This window comes from Hemitrygon akajei, chromosome 15 (assembly GCF_048418815.1).
Source record: "Hemitrygon akajei chromosome 15, sHemAka1.3, whole genome shotgun sequence".
Lineage (NCBI taxonomy): Eukaryota > Metazoa > Chordata > Chondrichthyes > Myliobatiformes > Dasyatidae > Hemitrygon > Hemitrygon akajei.
Genome location: NC_133138.1, coordinates 74,434,694 through 74,462,202, shown reverse-complemented (window position 1 = coordinate 74,462,202; position 27,509 = coordinate 74,434,694). Strand labels below are relative to the sequence as shown.

Below are 27,509 nucleotides of genomic sequence, written 5' to 3'. Positions count from 1 at the left end.
AGATGTTTCTCCTAGTGGAAGATCAATAGCCACAGTTTCAGAATAAGGGATTACCAACTAGCAATAGAGACAGGGAGGACCACCTTCCCTGCGGGTTATTAATATTGGGAGAGTTATGGGGATGGGCTTATTGAATGTAGTCAAGGTGGAGACTGCTGGACTGGTGTAAGGAGTTGAGGGTGTGTGTGGGGAGAATGCCATAATGCGGTGCTGAGGCCATGATCTTATTGAACGGCGGACAGGACAAGTTTGAGAGGTCAAATGGCTTCCACCTGTTGTTTTCTGTTTATCTTTTTATGATTAATTTAGCCCATTTTGTCCCAGCCTATCAAAATCAGTATTCCCATTTCTTGATAGTTCTGATATCTAATGATCATCCTGATAATTTTAGGAGTTCCAAGCCCCAATCTCTCTAGCATTTTCCCTCAAGTCTTCTCCAATCCTTCTCTCCATCAGTTATCTTAAATCTAAGGTATATCTTCAAGCTAGTGACCACAATCGAGTTGCATTTATTATATGCAGAGTACAGTGAGGTGCAAGTACAATGATAATCTTGCTTGCAAGTGCAAAGTACTTGTGATACTAGCACTACGAATGAGTGGTCTTCTCTGTTCTCAATAGTTCCATTTCCTGAACAGTTCAGGTGATATCTTTAAAGATATATTTACTGGATATCAGTTTGGTGATCTGCATTTCCTTCCATCGTTCTGCAATTGGCATGAAATGATTGGAATTTTAGAGTAACTGCAGATTCTGTCAGAAAGTGTAGTTTTGGGCAAACATGCTTCCTGTCATGACTATTAAGTTTGACGTATCCTAACTTTTTTACTTTTTTGGTGATCTGGATGTTGCTGGGAAGGCCAGCATTATTGTCCCTGATGAACTATTCTTAGCTGAAGTAATTCTGTGAAGGAACTTCGGAAGTGTTGTTGGGTGGGTTGGTTCCAGGATTTAAGTGCAGTGATGGAGGAATGGCATATTTCCAAGCTGGGATGGCTGGAACGGAAGGGAACCTGCAGGAGGTAGTGCATGTTGAGAGCTGAATTCAGAGTAGCCTTGGCAAGTAAATGTAGTAAAGGTTGTAATTTGTAAATGGTACCGACTGTCACAGAATTGTATCAGTGATAAATGGTTTGAACGTTTGAAATGCTGGATGGGATGCAAATTGAGTAATCTGCTTTACCTTGGATAGTGTCAAACCTTTTGATAGTTGTTGGAGCTTCATCCTGGCTGGTAGAGAGAACTCCATCACATCCTGACTTGCAGATTGGTAGAAAAAGACTTTGGGATGTCGGGAGCTGGGTTCTCCACCATAGAGTACCCAGTCTCTGGGGTTGTTCTGCTCGAGATTCTGGTCAGTGATAGCTGACATCTTTTACTTTGAATGTGGAATTTGCTTTCCAAAAGCAGTTCTAACTGCTAGTGTTGTCATGGACTGATACACACTGAGGAGAAGGTCAATAGGATTTATCCTTTACGTTGGTTTGCTTGATTCTTGCAAGGTCCCAGTCTGGCAGCTCTGCCCTTCATCAGTAAGCCACCTCGATAAGTGGTGATGCCACCAAGCCTGTTTCGGTATAGGTTCTATATCTGTGAAACTTTCCTTGCTGTTTCCAAGCTCTTGTCCAATGTAGAAGATATGACAGTATAGTACAGTACTGGACAACCTATTTGGCACACAGTGTTGCATGTTGTGCTGACCTTCAGCAAGAGGTTGCAGAGGACTGTAGATTCAGCTAACTCCATCGGGGCATAATACTCCCCACTATCGAGGGCATCTTCAAAAGGCATTGGCCATCATTTAGAACCCTCACCGTCAGGGACATGCCTTCTTCATATTACTACCATCCAGAAAGAGGTACAGGATCCTGAAGACCTTCAGTCACTGTTTTAGGAACAGCTTTGTCCCCTTTGAACAGTCTGCAATCCCATGAACACTACCTTATTATTTGTCTTTCACACTATTTATATATTTTAGTAACTTGTAGTAATTTTATGTCTTGCACTGTACTGCTGTTATAAAACAATAAATTTAGTGAGTTTAGTTAGTGATTACAGATTTGATTTTGATTTTCATCCATTTCCCTCCATTCCCTTCACATTCATCTGGCTTTCTAAAGGCCTCTTAAACTCCCTCAAGCTACCTGCTTCCATTACTACCCTTGGTAACCTATACAGACACCTCCCACTCTCTGTGTGTACAGTATATATATATATATAAAATTTGCCCTTCATGTTGACTTTAAACTTTTTCACCTCTAACCTTAAAAACATCTTCTAGTGTTTGATACTTCTACCTTAAGGATAAGATTTTAGCTATCATCCTATCCCTGCCTCTCATATCAGATTTCCCATGAGCCTCTGAGGCTCTAGGAGGAGCATCCCAAGTTTGTCCAACTTCTCATTGTAGCCCTTACCCTCTAATCCAGGCAGTATCCTGGTAAATCTCTTATGCGCTCTCACCACTGTCTCCACATCCTTTCTGTAATGGGGTGACCAGAAACACATGCAGTATTACAAGTGCAGTTTGACTAAAGTTTGTGTATAGCTGCAGAATGACTTCTTTACTCTTATACTCAACACCCCTATGCCCTGCACCTCCTTTACCACTTTTTCCACTTGCGTTGAAGTGTGGGCCTGGACCCCAAGATCCCTTTGTACCTCAATGCTACTAAGGGATCTACCATTAACTGTATACTTTCTCCTTTCATATGACTCTCTTAAGTGCGACAATTCACACTTGCTCAGATTAATCATCATCTGCCACTTCTGTCTGTAACTGATCTGTGATTATATATACACAATAGAGGTCTCAGCAACGATCCTTGCCAAATGCCACTGGTCTGGGAGCACCAGAGACAACAGCCTTCTTCCTCTACAGGAGTAGCGTTGTTTAATCAGCTGAAGGAGGATGGTTGCTGGTAATAGAGAAGTTTTTTTTTGAGAATCTGATGTCATGAGGTCTGGAGTTGAAGATGGGCTCAAGGCCCAATGGTATTTCTTACCCCTTTGTCTTCCAGTAAGACAGGATGTACATTTCTACTTATTGAGATAGTGTAGAACAGGTCCGTCTGGCCCTTCGAGCCATGCTGCCCAGCAACCCTAGCCTAATCACGGGTCATTTACAACGCGCAATTAACCCACCAACTGGTATGTCTTTGGAATGTAAAAAGAAACCAGAGAACCTGAGGAAAGCCATGCAGTAACACTGAGAACGTACAGACTCCTTACTGACTGCGGTGGGAATTGAACCTGAGTGACTGGTACTGTAAAGTGCTGTGCTAACCACTGTGCTACCGCGGGACTACAGTGGTGGAGCCCAGCATGTTTTCAGTAAGACGTTGCTTGTTAGGCAATTGCTTGAATGGTCTGTAGTATAACTCTTCAATTTGGACCCCAGTCTCCAGGTGTTTGTGAGGAGGAACCTGCAAGGTCCATGGGACTAGCAATGACTAGTGCCCAGTCTGTCATTGATTTGTGTTGTGGTGCACTGAATGGCTGGCCTGACCACAGAAGGTGGTTAAGAATCAAGCGCAGAGCTGTGGGCCTGGAGTCCTGTTCAGGCCAGATTCTGACCAAGGACCTTGGTGGAACAGATGGGCCCTACAAAGATCAGCTAATTCCAAGGTCACTATCAATGAAGTCTTTTAAAATTCCTAATGGGAATGAAAAAGATTGCAAGAGCAAGAAAGTTGTATATCTTTCTAATTTACTAAAAATTTAGCAATTATTTAAACAGTGTAAGGGTTTTTCATCTTTGGCCAATCTTCTAAAGTGACTATGATGTCACTGGAAGGTTAAGGTCAGGTCATAGGCCGCCCACAATTGATTTAAAAAAAATTAGAGACTGGTACTTCCCTTTGCTCTGTTTAAAATCCAGCCTGTCTCTGAGAGTATTTCTGACTTGTCCCAGACTTGTACTGTCTACACAGTGACAGTATCTAGTAAGTTTGAAGAATTGACTCTAGTCTCTGTGCTAGTGATGTCAGTGGTTTGTATTTTTGGTAGATAGAGATGATTTTTGTCTGGAATGTGGCCTTGTGTCTCTATCCACTGCAGTGTAAACATTTCATGAGTTTGTGCAGGAACGTTTTAGAAATTGTCTGGCAGGGAGTAATTTAGTAACACCAGGAGGACAATGAGTGCTTGACTGCTGTTAGTTCTCCAAAACAAGCCTGAGCCTTTGTTGATAAGTCTCTACTCTATCGCTCTGTGTTTGGGTTAAACTGTTGAGTTTTTCTTTTCAAATTCATTGCATTCTTCTGGTGCAGCCTCCCCCCCCCCCCCCCCAACTCTTCTATGAACAAAAATAAAGAATGAGCAGAGAGCATTTCACCAACCATTCTAATAGATTACTGTGCATCCTTGTGATTTGTTGAAAGTTATCAAGTCTAACAAAGATGTTTGATCAGTTTAGGTTCCACGTTGGTTGGCTGTGTTTTGTTTATGGTGGCGATTGCCTCAAAGGACCATCAAGTGCACTGTAACCTTGTGTTGTGAAGTAAAGGAAATGGGCATGTGTGGACTTGGAGCAGTGACAAGAGTGACATTCAATTGTAAAGCAGGAGCTCAGATTGTTTTGTTCTTTTCAATGTTTCTTTGTCTGTATCCTTCAAATAAGGAGAGAGGAGATGAAATATGAGGGAAAGCCAGCCAATAAAATAAAAGATACCAAACATTTTTCAGATATGTAAACAATTAAAGAGAGGCGAGTGGATATCGGACCACTGGAAAATAATAATTAGGGACAAAGAAATGGCGGACAAACGGAATAAGTATTTTGCATCAGTATTCATTGTGGAAGACACTAGTAGAATGCCAGAAATTCAAGAGTGCGAGGGGGCAGAAGCGAGTGTAATTGCTGTTACTAAGGAGAAAGTGCTTGGGAAGCTGAAAGGTCTGAAGGTGGGTATGTCACTGGAGCAGGTGGACCACACTCCAGGGTTCAGAAAGAGATAACTGAAGAGACTGTGGAGCCATTAGTAATGATACTTCGAGGATCACTGAATTCTGGAATGGTTCTGGAGGACTGGATAATTGCAAATGTCACTCTTTAAGAAGGGAGAGAGGCAGAAGAAAAGAAATTGTAGGCCTTTTAGCCTGATGTCAGTGTTTGGGAAGATGTTGGAGCTCATTATTAAGGTGAGGTTTCAAGGCACTTGGAGTCACATGATGAAAAGGGCCAGTCAGCATGGTTTCCTTGCTTCCTTGAAATTCTTTGAGGAAGTAACAGGCAGAATAGCCTAAGGCAAGTTCATGGATATTATTTATTTGGAATTTCACAAGGCTTTTGACAAGGTGGTACATGAGGCTGCTTAACATACTTGTGGACCTCCTCTGAAACCTCTCCCATGCCAGCACATGGCATGGATGGAAGATTGGCTGAGTTGCAGGAGGCAAAGAGTGGGAACAAAGTGGGCCTTTTCTGGTTGGCTGCCAGTGACTAATGGTGTTTTGCAGGGGTTGGTGCTGGGACTGCTTCTTTTAACGTTGTGCGTCAATGATTTGAATGATGAAATTGATGGCTTTGTAGCCAAGTTTGTGGACAGAATGAAGAGAGGTGGAGGGGCAGGAGTGTTGGGGAAGCAAGGAATCTGCAGAAGGAATTGTATTGGGAGAACGGGCAAAATAGTGGCACATAGAATATCATGTAGGGAGATGTATAGTCATGCAGTTTGGTAGAAGGAATAAAGTCATGGACTATTTTCTAAACAGACAGAAAATTCAAAAATCTGATGTAGAAAGAGATTTATGAGTCCTTTTGCAGGATTCCCTATTGTTAACTTGTAGGTTGAGTGGGTGGTAAGGAAGGTAATTGTAATGTTAGCATTCATTTCAAGAGGGCTGGAATATATGAGCAAGGATATAATGTTGAAGCTTTATAGGCATTGGTCAGACCACATTCGGAGCATTGTGAGCAGTTTTGGACCCCTTATCTAAGAAAAGATGTGTTGTCACTGAAGAGGTTTCAGAGGAGGTTCACAAGTATGATTCTGGGAATGAATGGGTTAAGCCATAAGGAGTGTTTGATGGCTTTGGACCTGTACTCATTGGAGTTTAGAAGAATGAGGGGGAGGGGGTCTCATTGAATCCCATTGAATATAGCGAGGCCTAGATAGAGTGGATGTGGAGATGATGTTTCCTATGGTGTGGAGTCTAGGATCAGTGGGCACAGCTTCAGAATAGAGGGGACATCCATTTAGAACTGAGGTGAGGAGGAATTTCTTTAACCAGAGGGTAGTGAATCTGTGGAGGCCTAGTTGTTTTTAAAGTGGAAGTTGATAGAGTTCTGATTAGTTAGGTTGTCAAATGTTACAGGGAAAAGGCAGGAGAATGGGATTGAGAGGGATAATAAATCAGCCATGATGGAATGGCAGTACAGATGCAGTAGGCCAATGGCCTAATTCTGCTCTTATGTCTTATGATCTAAATATGTTGAATATTGTCAGTGACTCTCTGTGGTGCCCTTGTGTATCTACCGTAAATCCCCAGTACTGAGCACTGTTTTGGATGCTGAAAGTAATCTAGATGAAATGGAGTGGCAGAGGAGCAGAGAGAGGAATGGATGGCGTTGCAATAGACAGTTCTGAGCTTGGTCAAAGAGGTGGGTTTAAGGGGGTTTTGGAGGCAGTAAGTGAAGTGGGAGGTGAGGTGGGAAGAGATACTGATGAGGGAGTTTTAATGTGTATGATAAAAATGCTAAGAAGTCTCCACTGGTGATGGTCAGCCCAAATCCGCAGAAAATAAATAGTTTGGGCGTGAAAGAGAATGGAAAAACTTGAGAATATTGTAAATTATTGGTTAAGCAAAATGAGTTTTGAAAACAGGGATAGATTTTTTAGATGTTATGCTTCCTGTGTCTTTATAAATATAAAGTAGTGGGTGTGCTGTAGGAAAACAAGTAAAGAATGTAACGAGGATTGCAAACTTGCCTTGGCAAGGAAGTCACCTCCACCTGGACTTCTCTCCACTGTTAGAAGATGTCTGTAGGATCACTGCTTGGCTTACCATTGACTGCGCAATCCACAGAGGTGCTCTAGACTTAAGATGCTCTTTGGCCTTAGTGCCTTTGAGGGTGAGTCTACCACTGTGGCTTCGAGGCAGGTGGTGAAATGGGTTGGAAGGGGAACTGGTGGTTGGACACTCAGTCAGGACTTGATGAGGTGGGTGTATCCCTGAGATACGTGGCAGTAGTGGTGATGATGGGAGGTGGAGAGAGGACCGTCTTGTTGTATGGAGGTGTGACTTGAGACAGAGTTGATCCCAAAGATCAGTGCCTGTAATGGAGGGATAGCTGAAACTGGACCATGGAATGGCCAGGTGGGTCATTTGGAGTTGGGGAGTGGGAATGGGTGGAACTCGAATAACAGAGGTAAGGAAAGGGGCCGCCTTTGTTCAGCTTTCTGCTGTAGGGCTGACACCTCACTAAAAGGCTGCTCTGTAAGTTAAGTAATGGCATGACAGTGTGGGACTCACCAGAGACTATCATTTCTTAGAACAACATAACTCTATAGATGTTATACAGGAACCAATGTGTCAGACATTCCGATAGAGCCCAAGTGCAGAGAGAGCAATGCTGAAGCAGGTCAGCAGTTCACTGACTTTAATGAGCATTGTTGCAGAACTTAAAGGAAAAGCAAAACGATAAACACTGAGCCAACAGGGCTGTTAACTTTCAGTTTGGGAAAGTCAACAGTGTGGCTGGAAACAATAAATACTAAATGAATACAGCTCCTTTTCAGCATCTGCCAGTGAGGTGGTCCTCTTTCCAGATAAGGACGAGGGTAAGCAGGGAGCATAACGTGGCTGTGCTTTGGGTCAAGTCTCCACAGGACTACAATGAAAAGTAGTGAGTTAAGTACAACAGCCATTAGTTGGAAAGTGTATACTCACGAGTGCGATTGCTGACCCTGTTGTGCAGCTCACCTGTGGGGGTGTGTAGACCCTGCAGCAGAGTCTGTGATCGTGACACATGGCACAGGCCTGTGACAATCATGTCTTCTAGAGGTCAAGGCCTATTTGCAATTGGAAGCTTCATGCTAAATATTTGGAATGGTATAGTTTGAGCTAGAAGGGATAACGGTCATGTTCCACTCTGGAAATTAGTTTTATTTGTTTCCCCTAGACACTTGTGCTGAATAAACACTGCTCTATAAAAAAAATTTCTATGTCAAGTGACCTTGTGATAGGTGTGTACAGTACAATAGCACATTGTAATTACGCTTCATTTCATGTAAAATTGTTCCTTCCCAATTATTATGCTTGGTCTCCTTCAAAGAGATAAGGCATCATCTCTGAAGTTTGACTTCAAGCTTTATAATAGGATTGCATTATAAGCACAAAGGCTGTGCTGACATTTTGTGCTTAATGTAGGTAGAATCCATGGTACATCGATCAAAGTGAGTTTCAGGAAGTTGCTATGTTGCAGTGGTGCACAATTACAGTTAATCAGGAATGCTTGAAGTTGGCACTGAAACTGAGCCAACCTCACAAGAATAAAATATGGTAGTTTATATGGTTGAGGCTTATTATCTAAAATCAGGTTCTTCTCTAACTTTCATACTTATTCTCATTCTTTCTAATCACTCAATTGTTAATTTCACTCCAAGATTTGATGATTTTGTTTATTCGAAGGAAACTATGTACAGAAATGTTATTTTACAAAAGCTGTTGCAGAATAGCGTCATCATGCATACTAAGGAGAAAGCTGGTTTTCAAAGCAGAATAGGCATTATGGGCTCTGCAGTGTTGACCTACTTTTCTTTTTAGAAAGACTTATTTGCCCAGTGTATGCAACCACGCTGATATTTGGCCCTTTAAGAGCTCTAAATCTGGGACAACTGTCGCTATTTATTCTAGTTGTGTTTCTCTCTGGGCAGTTTGGTCCCTTTGATTATTTACAAGATTTGGGATCCATACCCCAAGCCAAATGCCACTGGTCTTGGAGCACCAGAGACAACAACAGCTGCCTTCCTCTACTGGAAAAGGAATGCCTACTGTTCCATGCCTAGAACACTTTTTAGGAGACCCAATCACTTGGCTGCCTTCTCTTATTTGCATACAGGTAGAGGCTAAAGAGCAAAGCTCCAGAGATAAGGTCAACAAAGAGGTGGTCGCGGGAGACAGGAGTAGCTACAGGATTTCTTTGAGTCAGTGAACTGGGCCCTGTTCAAGGACTCATGAGATGAACTGAATGAGTATCACGGACTTTACAAAAACAGTCCCCACAAAATCATTCTGACTTTTCTTGGATGAACCATGAGATCTGCAATCTACCGAGGGCCACATCAGTGATACGATCTCCAGGAAGATATCTCGCGTGTGAAATGACCAAACTGGAATCACTGAGGGATGCTTGACAGCTGTGGCAGGGCTTGAATGCTATTCCCCGTTACAAGTGAAATCAAGTGACATGGCTGACCCCAAGGCTTCACTCCCAGATGAACTCAATGCATTCAATACTCGCTTTGACCATTAAAACATGGACAAACCATCACAATCTTCCACAGCCTCTCTGACCCTGTGATTTCAGTCTCTGAGGCTGATGTGAGAGCATCTTTCAGGGGAGTGAATCCACAGAAAGCATCCGCCCCAGATGGGGTTCCTGGCTGAGTTCTAAAGACCTGTGCTGATCGATTGTTTGGATTGTTTACCAATATCTTTAACCTCTGAATTCTGCAGTCTGAGGTACCCACTTGATTCAAGTGGGCTTCCATTATACCGGTTCCTGAGAAGAACATGGTTACCTGCCACAATACCTGCAACTATAGTCCAGTAGCACTTACACGCACTGTGATAAAGTACTCTGAGAGGTTGGTGGTGAAACATATCAATTCCTGCTTGAGAAACAATTTGGATCTGGTCTAATTTGCCTATCATCACAAGAGGTCCACAGTAGGTGCCATTTCTTTGGCTGTACACTCAACCCGGGAACATCTGGACAGCAAAGATGCATATATCAGGATGCTCTTTATTGATTACAGTATTCAACAGTATTGTCCCCAGAAAACTAATCAATAGGCTCCAAGACCTTGGCCTCAATATCTTCTTGTGCAATTGGATACTCTTTTTCTTTGCAGACTCTAGTCAATTTGGGTTGGCAAGAACATCTTCTACACAATCTTTATCAGCACAGATGCACACCAAAGCTGTAGGGCTGTGGGCTTAGCCCTGCTCTACTCGCTTCACAGTAATGACCGTGTGGCTAAGCACAACCCAATACCATATTGATGTTTGTTGATGACACCACTATCTTTGGCCAAATCAAAGGCGGTAATATATTGGCAAATAGGAGGGAGAATAGAAAATCTGCTAGAACCTCTACTTCCACAGAAGTTTGTGAAGATTCGGCATGGTGTCTAAAACATTGACAAACTTCTGTAGATGTGTGGCGGAGCATTTATTGACTAGTTGCATCATGGCTTGGTGTGGGAACACCAATGCCCTGGAATGGAAAATACTACAAAAAGTAGTGGATCAGGAGCAAAGCCCTTCCCACCATTGAGCACATTGACACGGAGTGCTACACAGAAAAGCAGCATCCATCATCATAGACCCCCCCCCCTCCCCCACCCAGGCTATGCTCCTTTCACACTGCCGCCATCAAGAAGGTGGTAAGGGGCCTCAAGACCCACACCGGCAGGTTCAGGAACAATTATTACCCCGCCACCTTGACTCAACTTTACTTGCCCCACCATTGAATTGTTCCAATAATTTAGGTACTCACTTTCAAGGACACCATCTTATGTTCTTCATATTTCTTGTTTATTATTGTTATTATTGTTTTTGCTCTTTTCTGTATATTTACAGTTTGTTATCCATTGCCCAATGTTTTCTTTTGTTTATCCGGTTGGGTACAATATTGATTCTATTGTGTTTCTTGGATTTACAGTGAATGCCTGCAAGAAAACAAATCAGGGTTGTATATGGTGACGTAAATGTAGTTTGATAATACATTTACTTTGTTTAAGAATGTTTCTGGGAATCAAAGGGTTAATGTATGAGGAGCATTTGATGGCTCTGGCCATTACTCACTGGAGTTTAGAAGAACTTGGGGGGTGGGTAGATGTCATTGAAACGTATCAAATATTGAAAGGCCTAGACAGAGTGGATATGGAGAGGATGTTTCCTATAGTGGGGGAGAACTTCAGCTGCTGGTCCAGTAAATTTACCACAGCGTTACAGTAAAAATTTGTTTTTAAAGAGATCTTGGGATGTCCAGAGTTCCTCACAATTATTAAGATACTTCTGAAGTCCAGCCACAATGGGAAGAAGTGTAATGGCTATTTGCACACAGTAGGGTCTCGGAAAAGGAATCTTTGATGGGATTATCTGTTGATTCAAACTGTTAATGTTGAACACATTTAGAAGAAACCCTGCTGCTTTTCAGATACTTTTGGGAGTTCTTTAGCATTTCACTGGGCCAGATGCAGAATCTTGTGTTTTTTTTAAGCTGTCTTCAAAACTTTGATCCTGCGCTTCCTCAGGGCTGCACTGAAATGTCTCGTGAGCTATCACCCTATTGCTTGAAAGCACACATACCGACACTGAGCTAGGGTGGACGTGGAGAACTGTTTAGCAAGGAAAACCAAACTGCATGCAAAATCATGTGGAATAGCCAAAGATAAAATTGAAAACAGTTTTGGCAAACTTTGAAGTTCAGCAGCTCTTGCTAATGAAAAGCAGCAATCAACAGAATTAATGGAATTTTTAACTATAAGATGGAGTAGAACAAACGCCAGACCAAATCATTCTCAAAGGCTTCAGACTCTGGTCAAATCACATCTTGAATATTGTCCGTTTTTTGGCATCAGGTTACCCAGGTGATTGCCGATGCTGTAGAGATACCTGATCTTAATGTTCAAGGCCTAATTCATGAGTACTTTGCTCTAGAAAGTCATTCATATGGTGTACTTTTTAAAATCCTGCTGTACAATAAGATGAAAGTATCACATTGAAACAGTACATGGTTTGAAATAGGATGGTTGTTGATTGTGCTCGTCGTGTGCCTGAGTATGAACTCTATAGTGTACGCAGTAGTGAAGCCAGCTGCCACATTATGCTGGTTTTTGCAGCTAATATGCTCTAAAGAAAAGATCTGGGCCTCAAATGTCTTAAGCAGAAGGAATGCAGCCAGCAGTTCTGTAGATAGGGGTATCCTGAAATATTGCTGTGGAATCCATCACACACAAAAAAAATTTTCTTCAATGGACCGTAATTCTTTGCATATTCCATGTACAGCCTTGTATCTCAGGCTGCACAAGTATTTCCCAAAGGTCTAAGTGTCTGATCATCCCCTAGGAATACAGTATGCCCATTTCCTTGTCCAGTTCCCCACTCTTCATTAGGATGTCAGATTCAGCCCCGTTATTAAAGTGGACATTCTTGCTGGGAGCTCCTACCATGGTTGGAAAATACTTGGATAGAATAGCATTTTCTACGTAAGTCTTGAAATTGCTCATAAATTCTCTGTGTAATTGCATTGATTGTCATCATTAAGATTTCCCTGCAGTTTACTCATTATACGCACAAGGAAACCCTTCCCTCTCCATCCTGGAAGGAACTTGAACCGCTGTTACATCATGTGTCTGTGTCTGTGCAGAAATTCAGTTAGAGGAAAAGGTGCTACAATCATTCTTAATTTGTGAGTCATTCTCTCTGTAACTATTGTTGGGGATTGGGAAGAGGGTTTTGCAAGAGGAACAGCATCAGGGTTGGAAGGGTGATCAGTGTCGAGCAGTACTCGTCACATTTCTGTGAAAATAAATTACCATTTCACTCTGGAGGAGGGAGGGAGTCCAGTTTCTCAGTTGCACAACAATGAAGTTGTCCATTTACATTTCTGGGCAGTAAAATTTGGATTATTTCAATTCAGTACTTACTTGGCTTGAGCTCGGAAAACAAAAGTTCTTGTTACAACTCAGTGTAAGGATTGGATGTGAAAATTCTCTAATGTCAGCAGGTGCCTTCTTGAAGTTGGAAGTTCAGGGTTTCTACTTTGGTAATGGACAGGACACAATGCGACAGTTGAGCATTTCCAAGCATTTCTACTTAGATTTTTAAAGACTTCTACTAAATGTATCCCTTTTTTTAAATAAGGGAGGTTACTCTGTTGGTCACTGAGCATTGATGCTGTCATTTGGGCTGGAAAGTGAAACATTGTTTTCCATCAGTAGCATCCTTTGTCTTGATTGCAGAAATAACAAACAAAAATAAATTCAATTCTTGCACTGACAGGCACGGCCATGGCAAAACCAATGGATTTTCATTCTGAGCCATTCTTTTTATATGTGTCAGCATTACTGCAGTGCAGCTAAATCACCTTCCCTGTTTGTAAACCTTTTAATATAACTTTATCCTTGCGTGTTATTGATAGGTGCATTATTAATGCACATTTTATTAAGACTGCTACAAACACTGAGAGGGTTCAGAATTATTCTGTCATTTAGTGCTGAGTACCTGTTAAACAAATTATTCTTGTGTTCTGTCAGCTGGACAGATTTGCTTGGATTATTAATGTAAAACTTTGACGATCTGTAAGTCTATGTAGAGCTGTACCTTGCTAATAATATGAGCAATAGGACCAGAGTTTCAGAGCTTTTCTGGCGGCTTGCTGTTCAGTGTGATATGATTGTGTTGATGGCTCACTTTCTGGTCTTGATTCCCAATCTGATACGGAATGTTGGCTAATCTTTATAAGTATCCCAATTAATTCCCATTAATTTAGTATTCCAGTTTACTAACTACTAACTTGTGGCCATCTGGTTAAATGGCTTCGGCTTGGCTATGTTAACCTCAGTACCTGTCTTTTTTTTAAACTTCGTATATGAATGCAGAGTTGAGTTTACAGTAAGGTCAGGCACAGCTTATTAAATTTGAGAGCAGGCTTGAGGGAACAGGTGCCTATTCCTCTGTCTCATTCATTTGTATATACATCAAGAGTTGACCACAAGTTAGGGTAGCTTATTAGAAAGTCAGTAGTTTCTGTGAAACTGGCCATTAGAAATTGATAATGTGCCACTAACATGCCCACCCTACTATGGTTCAGCATGTGGAGTGACTTTTACTTCACCTTTCATATCCGACACAATGCTGTTATATGTATCCTGGGTATACTTGCCTAGATGCCTACCACAAGTTGGTAACCAAGGAAGTAAAGATCTTACAGTGATTAATGACACCTGTGCAGACTGCTTTCGTCTTGCTGTTTTACTACCGCACACTCCATTATGAAGTATGTACGCATTCATTGGAATTAAGATCACTTCCCCAAGGGAAATATCCATTCCTCATTTATATTCGCTAATCAGAAACGAAATGAGGAACATCTGGTATTCAATGAGCCACAAGTAAATGGCCTGTGTTGGCTGGGATATGTAAAACTGTTGTTTTGTGGCTGAAATGTCTGATGCAGGTATAAATTCTAGAATTCATTCAGACGGTTCTGACATTTAAATTGTTTAAAATGTTCAAAGAATTGTAAAGAAGAACTTTTGTGGTTCAATTCTTCCGCCCCCCCTCCCCCAAGCTTTGTTGCGATTAATATATGAATCATGGCTTGGTGGTAATGCATTTAACTGAGTTAAAGTCCTGTTCTAAATGAGTGGAAAACATAATCCTGGCATTGCTGTGGACAACAAAGGGATTACTACATTGCTGGTGGTCCGGTCTTTCAGATGAGCTGTTTTACTGAGGTTATGTCTGAATCTAAGGGAGAGGTGAAAGGTTAAAAATGAATAGGAGAACATCATGGTGCCCTGCCTGCCTGATGCCACAATTGTGAAACGTGTACCAGGTTGCCTTTCGTTTTCTGAAGAACTAAATGATGATTTCGCATCCCATCCCATCCCATGTGAAGATTTACACTTCCAATAGCTGGGAATAACTTACACAGAGAATTTACTGTAATTTTGTAAGTGATCCTTTTGTAGCTTTTGTACATTTTGTGTAGTGATTTGTGTTGTTGATTCTTAGCAAGAATCCTACAGCTATAATGAATTTAGAATCCTTATTTTGATTTTTATTTCTCTTGCCCTGACTGTCCACACTGAGCAACTGAATACTCCCATCAGCACAATTCCCTAGCTCTGTATTTTAATTTATTTATTTTATTGACATCAGGAGTAGGCCCTTCCGGCCCTTTGAGCTGTGCTGCCCAGCAATCAGTCAATTTAACCGTAGCCTAGTCACGGGACAGTTTACAATAACCAATTAACCTACTAACCAGCCCGTCTTTGGCCCGTGAGAGGAAATTGGAGCACTCGGAGGAAACCCACAGGGAGAACGTACAAGTTCCTTACAGGCTGTGCCAGGAATTGAACCCAGGTCACCTGTACTGTAAAGTGTTGCCCCATCCACTACGCTCTCATGCCACCCTGAGACTATGTCCCCTTCTGGAGCCTTTATTACTATTTGGCAATGATCTCATTTGAAGCACATTTTCCTACAGTGTTCCACAATTTCTTACAATTTGGAATGATGCCATTTGGGCCAATTGAGATTTTGCTAACACACAAAACAATCCCATTCCTCCACTACTTTTCTTTTCCCCTCTGTTACATATTCTCCTTGGATTCCTCAAACTCCACCACTCAAGTACATACTAGTGGCAAGTTAGCCGGTGTGTAGCCAGTAGTTAGTTAGTAACTAATATGCAGCCACAGTAAGTTAGCTAGTCAGTAGCCTGTTAACCAACTAGTTTACGCATTTTGGGATGTGGAAGGACATTGGACCAACCAGATAAAATTAACATGATCACAGAGAGGAACTACAAACTCCTCGCAGGCAGCATTCAAGGTCAGGACAGAACCCAGCACCAGAGCTGTGAGCCAGCAGGTTCTGCTATCTCTGTCACTGTGCATTCATTGTGACCAGCTAAATCCAAAATTCTTGCCTAGTTGTTCCTGCAGTAGGGAAGAAACTTGGAATCTTAGGGGGATATTTTGTCTTATTGGAATTTGCAGGAAGTCTTCAATCTGTCTGAGTTCTCAGACTGAGTGGTGGCCTTTGAAGTGGGAAGACCAGTCGGAAGCATTCCATTCCGAGTCTGGATACAGTCTCCTGCAGCTGTGAGCAGGAATCTCAAAGGCTACATTCCTGCTCAGTATTGAGTGCATGTCCTTGGAGCTGAAGAATTTTGTAGGGGAATGATCTATTGGTGATGTACGTGGGAATAAAAAAAATATGGGAAGGATAGGAATGAAGATCTACTGAGGGACTTTGAGGAACTAGGGACCAAATCACAGGACATAATCTCAAGAATTATAATGTCAGGATTGTTATGTGAGCCATGTGCAAATTGGCATACTCGAAAACAGATGAATGCATAGCTCGGTGGTGTGCAAATGAAATGTTATATTTCAAGAAGGGAAAAGATTTTTTTTTCTGATAGTTCAAGTTATTAAACTGGGCTGCAGCCAGCGAATTGGGTATCTAGAGCATTAGACAGACCTTTAAATAATAGATGTGGGACAGGGTTTAGGTTAGGTAAAGGTTACAGATTTAAAGTAAAGTCAGGCTGTAAAACAAAATGGCAAACTGGGTGGTGATTTAGTGAGAGGAAAGTTCACAGAGTTCAACAATAGTAGTCATGGAACATAGAACAGTACAGGACAGCACAGGCTCTTCAGCCCACAATGTTGTGCTGACCCTGTCACCTACTTCAAGATCAATCTAACCCTTCCCTCCCACGTAGCCCCTATTTTTCTTTCATCCATGTGCTTTCTAAGAACCTCTTAAATATCCCTAATGCATCTGCCTGTACTACAGTTCCTAGCAGCATGTTCCATGTACCTACCACTCTGGTCTTTTTAAAAAAAAAATACCTCTGACATTCCACCCCCCCAAAAAACTTTCCTCCAAACCACCTTAAAATTATGTCCCCATCTATTAGCCATTTCTATCCTGAGAAAAAGACTTTATCTACTCGTGTGTATATATACTTATCATCTTCTACATCTCTATCCTGTCACCTTTCATCCTCCTTCTCTCCAAAGAAAAGAAGCTCTAGCTCACTCAACTTATGAATTGTCGTTCAAGATGACAACAGGGCGACGATTTTCCGGCAGCCCACTGAAGTTCCTTTTTCTGAACTACTGTTGCAGAAATCTGCAGCCTGTAACTTCCCTTGAAGAAATGTGCTTTCGGACTGTCTAATTGAACTAGTTGCACAGTTTGCCACCTTTTGCACAGTCCATCTTTGTGTGTAGTTTTTCATTAATTCTACTGTTTCTTTGTATCTACTGTGAATGCCTGCAAGAAAATGAGTCTCCGGGTAGTATATGGTGACATATACAGTGTATCTCTTGATAATAAATTTACTTTGATCTTTACCCTCATAAGACATGCTCTACATTGCAGCCAGCTTCCTGGTACATCTCCAGTAGTAGTAATACATCAGTAGAAAGTGAAGTAGCATATTGTCTGCTATTGCATTCACTGTTTGCCTGTACAGTGTGGCTTCCTCTGCGCTGAATAAACCAAACCCAGGTTAGGAGATCGCTTTGTGAAATACCGGCACTCGGGCTGCATGTGGTCCTGAAGTTCCTATTGCATGCCGCTTTGGTTCTCGACCCCATTCCAAACTGTCACAGCAGTGGAATCGCAGAGATGAGAAAATCTGCACAAAGCAGAATATATAAAATGCCGGGGGGATCTCAGCAGGCTAGGCAGCAACTGTGGGAATGTTCATACACGATTTCTGGTTTTCATTTGGATTCCAGCATCTGCAGTTTTATTCACTTCCATTGCTGCTGCCAGCCTTGCTGAGTTCCTTCAGCATTTCATGTGTTTTGTCTTCCAGCAGTCTATTCCAATGCTACAGTGTGGTCTAACATAAACTCGAAGAGCAACAGTTCATCTAAACTCTGAGCACATTGCCACTCGCTCAAATAACACGGAGTTCACACCACTTCTTGTAAGGAGTTTGTACGTTCTCCCCGTGACCACGTAGGTCTACTCCAGGTCCTCCAGTTTCCTCCCATAGTTCAAAGACATCAGTTGGTGGGTTAATTGGTCATTATAAATTGTCCCATGATTATGCTCAGATTAAATGGGGGGAGGGGGGTTAGAAATGTTGGACAGTGTGGCTCGAAGGCCCAGAAAGACCTGTTGACTTGTTCCACGCTGTATCTCAATAAATTAATGTATTAAATTAGCAGCTTCAGGTAAACTCTCCTATTGTTTCCCATTATCTTGCTTATGTCCTTTTCTCACTGTTTCTTGAACATATCTTGCTAACATAAACTAGAAGAACAACAGTTTTATCTAAACCCTAAGCATGTAGCCACTCACTCAAATGACATAAAACTCGCGCCGCTTCTCAGTACATCTCCTGATTGTTCATAACCTATTTTTGTCTTGTACCTCACCACTGTCCACCACTCCCCTCCCTGCCCCCCCCAGCTCTGTTTAAACACTGCAAACTCCCCATTCCTTACCAGCCAGTTCTGATGAAGGGTTGCTGAGAACATTGACTGGTTCCTCTTTCCACCGCTACTGTTTGACTGAGTTCCTGCAGGATTTCTGCTTTCAATTTGGATTCCAGAATCTGCAGTTTTAATTGCTTTTCAGAAAACAAAAAAAATCTAAAAGGTAAAATTTAAGTGAATTACACCTGATTGCACAAAGCAAATGTAAAACAGACAGATAGACAGACATACTTTATTGATCCTGAGGGAAATTGGGTTTCGTTACAGTCGCACCAACCAAGAATAGTGTAGAAATATAGCAATATAAAACCATAAATAATTAAATAATAATAAGTTAATCATGCCAAGTGGAAATAAGTCCAGGACCAGCCTATTGGCTCAGGGTGTCTGACACTCCGAGGGAGGAGTTGTAAAGTTTGATGGCCACAGGTAGGAATGACTTCTTATGATGCTCAGTGTTGCATCTCGATGGAATGAGTCTCTGGCTGAGCGTACTCCTGTGCCTAACCAGTACATTATGGAGTGGATGGGAGACATTGTCCAAGATGGCATGCAACTTGGACAGCATCCTCTTTTCAGACACCACCGTCAGAGAGTCCAGTTCCACCCCCACAACATCACTGGCCTTACGAAAGAGTTTGTTGATTCTGTTGGTGTCTGCTACCCTCAGCCTGCTGCCCCAGCACACAACAGCAAACATGATAGCATTGGCCACCACAGACTCGTAGAACATCCTCAGCATCATCCGGCCGATGTTAAAGGACCTCAGTCTCCTCAGGAAATAGAGACGGCTCTGACCCTTCTTGTAGACAGCCTCAGTGTTCTTTGACCAGCCCAGTTTATTGTCAATTCGTATCCCCAGGTATTTATAATCCTCCACCATGTCCACACTGACCCCTTGGATGGAAACAGGGGTCACCGGTGCCTTAGCCCTCAGGTCCACCACCAGCTCCTTAGTCATTGGATGGCACAATTTGAGACCAAAAGGGTTTGAGCTGCTAATCACTACAGTAACATGGTTGCAGGATTGGAAATTAAATATTCTAGTAGATCTTGCTTTCAGAAAAGAAAAACAATGAGGAGGCATGAGTTGGCAACTTATAAAGAATAGTGGAGATTAATCTTGGCATAGCAGAACAAGAAACCAAATAATCAGGGGTGGAGAGGAAATTAGATTCTCAAAGAGCAATGCTTGTAGACAGAATCATGAAGGAAGATTGGTGATGGCAGCTTGATGGCTTTTCACCTTGTTCCTCACTTTGGGGAATAGTTTTCTTTAGCAGAATCAGGAAAGCTACTAGGAAACAGGTTATCTTCTATCTTGTGTAATGTGATTGTATTAATTAATAATCTCGAGTGAAATATCTCCTTGGGAAAAGTGGCCACAATACAATAGTCTTGTATAGAGTTCAAGAGAGCCAGCTCTGTTAGAAATTTGTCTTTGACTTTCTTTAGTGTGTGGCCAGTCTAGACTGGGATCATATATTGAAAAGATTTGCTAGAAGATAAACAATGAGAAACAATAAATGAAATATTTAGACTTTCTTACAAACATACATTCCATTGAGAAATCAAAACTATCTCTTCATGCTTAACCAAGGAGGTTATTATGTTAGATTGAAGGCCAGACATTACCAAAAAGTTTAATATGTCTACCAGCTCAAATTCTCAAAGAATGAACAAAATATTGATAAAGATGTCAAAGAGTGATTGAGCAATTTTAATAAATATTTTCAAAAAAGGAAAGGGGCAGGAAGAAAATAGCAAAAAGAAACCCTTGGGGAAAATACATGATGTAGAAGGGAAATTGATTACACTGATACAAAGTTGGCTAAGTAACGGGTAACAGAGGGGTCATGAGTGAATGGTTAGTTTTCAAGCCAGAGCAAAGTGAATTATGGTGTTCCATGGAGATCGAAGTTAGGCTCATTAGTTTTTTAAAATCTCGATTAAACATGACTTGCAGGTATGTGCCATAATTTCTAAATTTGCAGCCAACACAAAAGTTGACAGTATTGTGAAAAATAAACAAACTGTAGTTGTTGGAAATCTAACCTAATTCAGAAATGCTGGAAACACACATCTATTAGTAGTATTGGGTGCTGCAAGGTGGGTAGTGGTAAAATGCAGCAGGACGCACTTGGGCTTAATTTGCAGTTTTATGCTGGGTTGTGTTCAGTCTACCATTTAATCCTCCATTTGTACTGCCATAGATGTGATATTTGTTGCATTTTGATATGTTCTTTTGACTTTGAAATGCTAACTTCTGAGTAAAATTTTAATTTGGACAATTGAGAAGATGATATTTTCTAGGTTATATTTTTATAACTCTCACCAAGGCAGAATCTGATAAACACGAGACTCTGCAGATGTCAGACGTCTTTAGCTGCACACACAGAATGTTGGAGGAACTAGGCACATCAGGCAGCACTTATGAAGGGAATAAGCAGTTGATGTTTTGGGCCAAGGTCATTCTTTAGGACTGGAAAAGAAAGGGTTTGAAACCAGAATAAGAAGGTGGTGGAGGTAAGGGGAAGGATTAATTTCATTACCCCCCTCACCTACCCACTCACCATCCTGCTCACCCGGTATCACACATCACCTGCCTGCTTGTACTCCTTCCCCTCCCATCCCCAATCTTCTTTTGAAGCATTTGATAGCTCCTTAATGTTTTGACTGAATTATACAACATGGGGACTGGCTTTCAATCCACTAAGTCTGTGCTGGCCCAGTACCTGTTTACACTAATGTAGTCATCCCACTTTCTTCCCAAGTTCCCATTTAGCTCCTTACAGATTCTATCCAGCGGCACTCCAGGGAAAATATTGAAGTAGTTAATAAACCAACCAAACCTTGCATCTTTGAGATGTGGGAGAAACCTATATGATCACAGGGAGAACATGTGATCTTCAGACAGACAGCACCAGAGGTTAGACCATAAGATATAGGAGCAGAAAAGGGCCATTTGGCCCACCATCTGCTCTGCCATTTCATTCATGGCTGATCCGTTTTTCCCCTTGAGCACCATCTCTTGCCTTCTCCCCTTATCCTGTCATGTCCTGACTAATCAAGAATCTAGCAACCTCTGCCATAAATGTACCGATGGCTGAGCCTCCAATTCTGCCTGTGGCAAGGAATTCCTCAAATTCGCCACTCTCTGGCTGAAGATGTTCCTCCTCATTTACATTCTAAATGGACGTCCCTCTATTCTGAGGCTGCGCCCTCTGTTCTTAGATTTCCCCTACCATGGGAAGCATCCTCTCCACATCTGCTCTATCAAGGCCCTTCAATATTCAATAGGTTTGAATGGGGCCACTCCTCATTCTTCTGAATTCCAGTGAGTCCAGGTCCAGAGCCATCAAGTGCTCCTCATTTGAAAAGCGTTTCAATCCCAGAATCATTTTCTAAAACTCCTTTGAACCCTTTCCAATGTCAGCACATTATTTCTTAGATAAGGGACCCAAAACTGCTCTCAATACTCCGAGAGCCCTCAGCAGTGATTTATAAAGCCTCAGCATTGGGTTTGAACCCAAGTTCATGGAGTCTGAGGCTGCTTTTCTAGTAACTGTGCCACTGTACTATAAAAATTAGGAGCATACAGATTGAATTGTTTTATTTGATGAATTAAAATTAAAGCGTGGAGAGGAAGAAGAGTGCACGGTGAACATTTGTACATAGTAGTTAACCCCATTTAAGTTGTTTTTGGGAGGTTACCTAAACCTAATTAGACACTGAAACGCACCAGAGCGTCTCCGGAAGAATGCTAAATTGGGTTTTCCTAAGGGGCGAGTTGAAGCACTCGGGCTTGGATGGGTAAAAGACCAGTGTAGGTACCAACAGTACTAATATACATTTGTAAAACATCAAGTTTAATAACTTTGAACTATCAGAAAAAATCCCTTCTCTTGAAATCAATTCTCCAGCAATGCTAATGAAAACCTGTAACAATAAGGGGAAAAGGTCATAGTCAGTAAAGATTTCTGGGAAGGGTTAAAAAAGTTACTGAAGTATCTATTTAAACTCATGCCAGTGATTTAGCCAGGAGTGAAGGATATTCTAATCTCTGCATGAGGAAACAAAATTACAGTTTCCAGAGACAGTTTGCTATATAGTAGTAATGAATATTAGCATTGTGTTGCATCACTGAAATTGTGGGACATTTGGATCTAGGTCATCTAGAAGGTGCTGTTGATGCAGAGCTGGAGGGTGAATGAAAGAAAATGGATTTCAAAGAGAGCAGGTGGTTAATTTAAAACCAAACTCGTATTCAAACCTCAAAGGAACATCCTTTTCTTGCTGGCTATATAATTCTGTCCAAGTTGGAGCTCATTGTGAAAAATCTAAATCTAATTTACCAAGTACTGATCGAGCATAAAACAGAACAGTATAGCACAGTGCAGGCTCTTTGGTCTATGATATTCTACTCTAAGGTCAATCTAACCCTTCCCCCCCCCCCTTACATAGCCCTTAACCCTCCATTTTTCTTTCCGAGTTTAGTTTTCATGGAAGTGAGAGTATTTTAATATTTTATGCATGAGGTAACCTGATAATTTGCACATGACCTTTGCCAACAGCTGCCCAAGTGTCTACACTGCCTCAGAAATGTAGAGGCAACAGCATGAAATTCATTTTTTCTCTTATTTTGTGATGCGTTGTACTACTTCTGCAAAGACAACAAATTTCATAACACGTTCTGGTGATATTCAACCTGATTCTGAGGTAAAAGGTGGTGGCAACAATGGACTGCCTATGATGTGATACTGACACATGGACAGATGGGATGTTCCTGACTGGGCACAGTGAAGGTTGTGACATTAGGTGGTGATGTTAGTACATTGTCCCACCATCATTTAAATCCTCCATAGGAAGATGGCAGTTGCTTTGTGGTTACACTTGGCTCTGCAATTCACACGTGTACTGTCGCCATTTCTTTTAAAAGGCTGTCTAGAATGTTGGAAAGTTTTGTAATGAGAGGACATTGTGCTAAGGGGGTTGGTGAGGGGGAGGGGGTGTTGGTGGTGAAAAAGAGGAAGGATTTTTTGCAGGGAAAAAAGCCACAGCAGTAAGTTGTGTTATGTGAGTACCCTTTTCAGAACAGGCGCTAATTAGAGTTTTGCTTCATGCTGACTACAGAGAGTTTGTGTGCAGAGCATTAATCCTGCCACAGTGCACTTCTCTGCCGGTCACTGAGGATCTGTACAGAAATGATTCTGAAGAGCACCAGGGTTCAGGAAAATTTAATTAACCTTGTTGAGGAAAATCTACTTCCTGGCAGCAGGAGATAAATTAGTTTTCCCATATATCCTTAATCCTAATTTGGTATTCCTGTTTATGTTAAACGCCAACATACCAAACTAGAGAATGAGGCTTACGGTTGAGGTTTGGATGGAGAACTGGGAACTCTTCTCATGCTGGGTATTGTCACGGAGCATGACACTCATTCTCCCAAGCATCGGGCTCGCTCCACCAAGGTCATTCTCATTTTCAATCCAGTTCTAATGTAAAACAACAAGCTGTAGGTAGATTTTGGCAGCAGGCAGTGAGCCTCAGACCCTCTATGAGCAAACATTGACCAGCGACAGCAGGGTGTGTTGGGCGGGAGGGGAGGAAGGAGGCTGCCAACTCCTGGAGACATGTTCTTTTCCATCTCGGCACCTTGCAGACTATATTGAAAACCTAACTCAAAATGAGTTGGACTCCACATTAGACACATCCCGGTCTCCCCTTCCCACCAAAGACAAGGATATTTAGATGAATATGCTTTATGCCGGCAAGATGTGGGTGTGATTGACGGTGCCTACTGCTCACAGTGGCTGTCACATGTCCTCAGGGAGACTTGGATAAGAGGCTCTGCTGCCAGCCGCTCCCTTCTGCAGTTGGAGCATTTACAACCTGAAACTTGGCTCTGGTTAGAAGACTGCCCACTGCTTTATCCAGTTTCTTGTTTTAAATTGCGAGGGGAACTTGCCTTTTCTTACTCCAGTTATAATGAAGGGTCTTCCACCTGAAACATTAACTATGTTTCCTACAGATCTTGCCTGACCTGCCCGAGTATGTTTATTTCAGATCTCCAGCATCTGACGTTTCTTTATATTTCTTCAGGATGTAAGGGGTGGCATTTCCACGTAGCTCTAACCATTCGGGTATCTGCTTGGAAAGGACTGCCTCAGTCAGGCAATGGAGTGAGGATCTGGCCGGGGATTTCAAGTTCACTTGTGACATTTGGTTTTGTTTCCCACTGGTGTGGGCAATGACATGGCACCAGTGCGATATCTTGGGTAACACCAACTGTGGCCTTCCCACTGCCCACTTGAGTGCCTCCTGTTGCAGGTGGAAAGCTAGAGGTTTGGATTCCTGCTCTTTGAACTGACACACGGGACAGACGACTCGCAACATAATGGGAGGCCTATGCTGTTATAGTTGTTGCCATGGGCAGAATTTGGAAATGGCTTCCAGGATGCAGCAGCTGGACCAGTGGAAGCTGATGCACCTTCAAATGGTGATGGGGTTTGGGAAATGGAAGGTTTCCAGAGGCTGATCAGAAGTCAGTGCACAAATGCAGGAGCAGGATTGGCTTGTGACTTTGCTTTGGAGCCGGGAAGGATGGTCCTGGCGTTCTCTATAGTCTGCTGTCTGTGGACCATTTCCAGGGGTGCATCTCAGTGTTCTCTGGTGCTCCAGGCTGACTGCTGCTTGCTTCTTCTCTCTCCTGTGGGAAACAGAAATGATGGGGGATTCCCAATGGGTAAAAGATTTGATACATTGCTTTGAGAAATGGTTTCATTTGGTGCAACTTCTGGTGCATCACATTTTTCTTGCTTTTACTGAAATCTGGTCATGAAAGGTGATGCGCTACCTTGTGCAAATTGCGCCAGACTTCCCTGCCCACCTAGAAAATGAGAGATGCAAGCAGCAATATTCTAATGCAATATGAAATATAAAATTAGAAAACACCTGAGTCTTGAATGCTAGAGCAGGCCTTTATTGAATGTTAAAGATGTGTTGTGCAGTGTACCTGAGGGATCCAGTAGTCTAGTAGAGCAAATCTGTAAATTGTCTCTGGTTCCGAGGTCCTGCATCTCAAAAATGGCCGGTATTTCTTTCTTTCTTGTGAAAGGTCGCACAAAAAGGATCCAGGCTTCTGGTGGCAATGTTCCACAGGCTTCGTTAACACCTGGGCTGCCCATTTCTAACACTCACCTAGTGCCTGAACAGTTTGCCTCAGAACTGGCCCCAGTACCTGAAGGTGGGACCAGCACTTTAAGAGCTGCCACAGGGCCAGGGACGTCACTGGCAAGTTTGCGCTTGTCACACTGCTTTGGAACTAAAACACCGGATTCATGGTTTTAACGTCTGAAGCATTGTGCATCATGCACAGAAGAAAGTTGATTTCTATGGCCCTCCTCTTAACTGGCTCTTTTAATATCTTTTATACAGCATTGATGAACGCTCATGCTGTTACCTCTGGAAGAGTTGGAGGGTTGCCCAAAATACAGATCAGTAGTGCAATGAGGAAAAAAAATCAGTAAAGCTTTACCATGGATTTAAAACTTATTCAACTGTGTTTTGGAGGCCATCAAAACCCCAGGCACCTGTTACATAGAGAACTAAGCCAAAGGCATGAAAAGTTGAAATACTAAACAGGTCAGACTACATTTATGGCCATATCTCCGGAAGAAGTTCTAATGAAGGGTCTTTGACCTGAGATGTTAGCTCTGTTTTTCTTCCCACACATGCAGCCTGACCTGCTGAGTACTTCCAGTACCTGTGAGAAGGGCATCTGGTTGCAGCCCTTGCAGTCCATGTTGAGGTACGGGAGCTGGAGCTGGATGAACTGTGGATCACTGGGGAGGCTGAGGAGTTGATTGCCAGGAGTTACAGGGTGGTAGTCATACCTGTGATTCAGGAGGTAGTTAAACAGTTGACTGTCAGGATGGAGAAAGAGAGTAGACAGCCAGTGCAAGATATTCCTTTGGCTGTTCCCTTCAATACAAATGTACTGCTTTGGATACTGTTGGGGGAGATGACCACCCTAAATGACCTGTCTGTCTCTGTGGCGCAGAAGTGAAGGGGAGGGGGAGAAGAAGAGTGAGGAAGTGTCAGGGAATTCATTGATTAGGGGAACAGACAGTTGATTCTGTGAGTCACCCGGATCATATGTTGTCAAAATTATTTCAGATAGAGTCCAAGCGTTCATACTGGGGAGTGTGAACAGTCGGAAGTTGTGGTACTTATTGCTACAAATGACATAGCTAGGAAAAGGGATGAGGTCCTGATATACTGTAGGTAGTTAGGACTGAAACCAAGCAGCAGAGCCTCAGGGACCCTGGATTACTGTCTGTGCCATGCACCAGTAAGGGTAAGAATAGGATGATTTGGCAGATAAAGGTGTGGCTGGAGAGTTGATGCAGCGGCAGGGTTTCAGGGTTGTTTATCATTGGATCTCTTTTGGGGAAGGTATGACCCGTACAAAAGGGAGGGCTACTCACAATCTCAAGAATGACCAACGTCCTTGCCAGCAGGTTTGGTAGAGCTGCGCAGGAGGGTTGACAGAAAGATGCAAACCAGAGTCATTGGGCAGATGCTGAAACAGCTGGTGTGAAGGTGAATGCAATATGCAGACAGACTGAGTGGAAGGATAGGCACCGGATATAAGTGCAGTCCCTTGGGTGGGTTGCATTGTGTTTACTCTACATGAGAAGTATTAAGGACAAGGTTGCTAATTTAGAGTGTGGATCCGTACATTGTATTATGATGTTGTGGCGATTACAGAGACCTGGCTGCTGCAGGGTCAGGATTGGCTGCTTGATGGTCTGGCGATGTTTCAAAAGGGAGGAGGGGGGAGAGACTTTGCTAATTAGGGATAGTACCACAGCTGCAGAAAGGGAGGATGTCATAGATGGATTGTGTTCTTAGTCAGTGTAAGTGGAAGTCGGAAAAAGGAAGGGAGCAATCATTCTATTGAGAGTATCGTAAAGGTCAGTAGTACCCACGACACTGAGGAAATTTCAGAAAGGTGAGTTTTTGTCATGGATGATTTCAACTTCCCCCAATATAGATTTAAATTTGACAGATTTTGTT

The 27,509-nt window shown here is 42.3% G+C and overlaps 1 protein-coding gene across 8 annotated transcripts in view; it reads left to right on the top strand.

Annotated features, from left to right (window-relative positions):
* Positions 1-27,509, top strand: part of n4bp3 (NEDD4 binding protein 3) — a 193,050-nt gene that overhangs the window by 1,833 nt on the left and 163,708 nt on the right. The gene's annotated exons all lie outside the window — the stretch shown is intronic.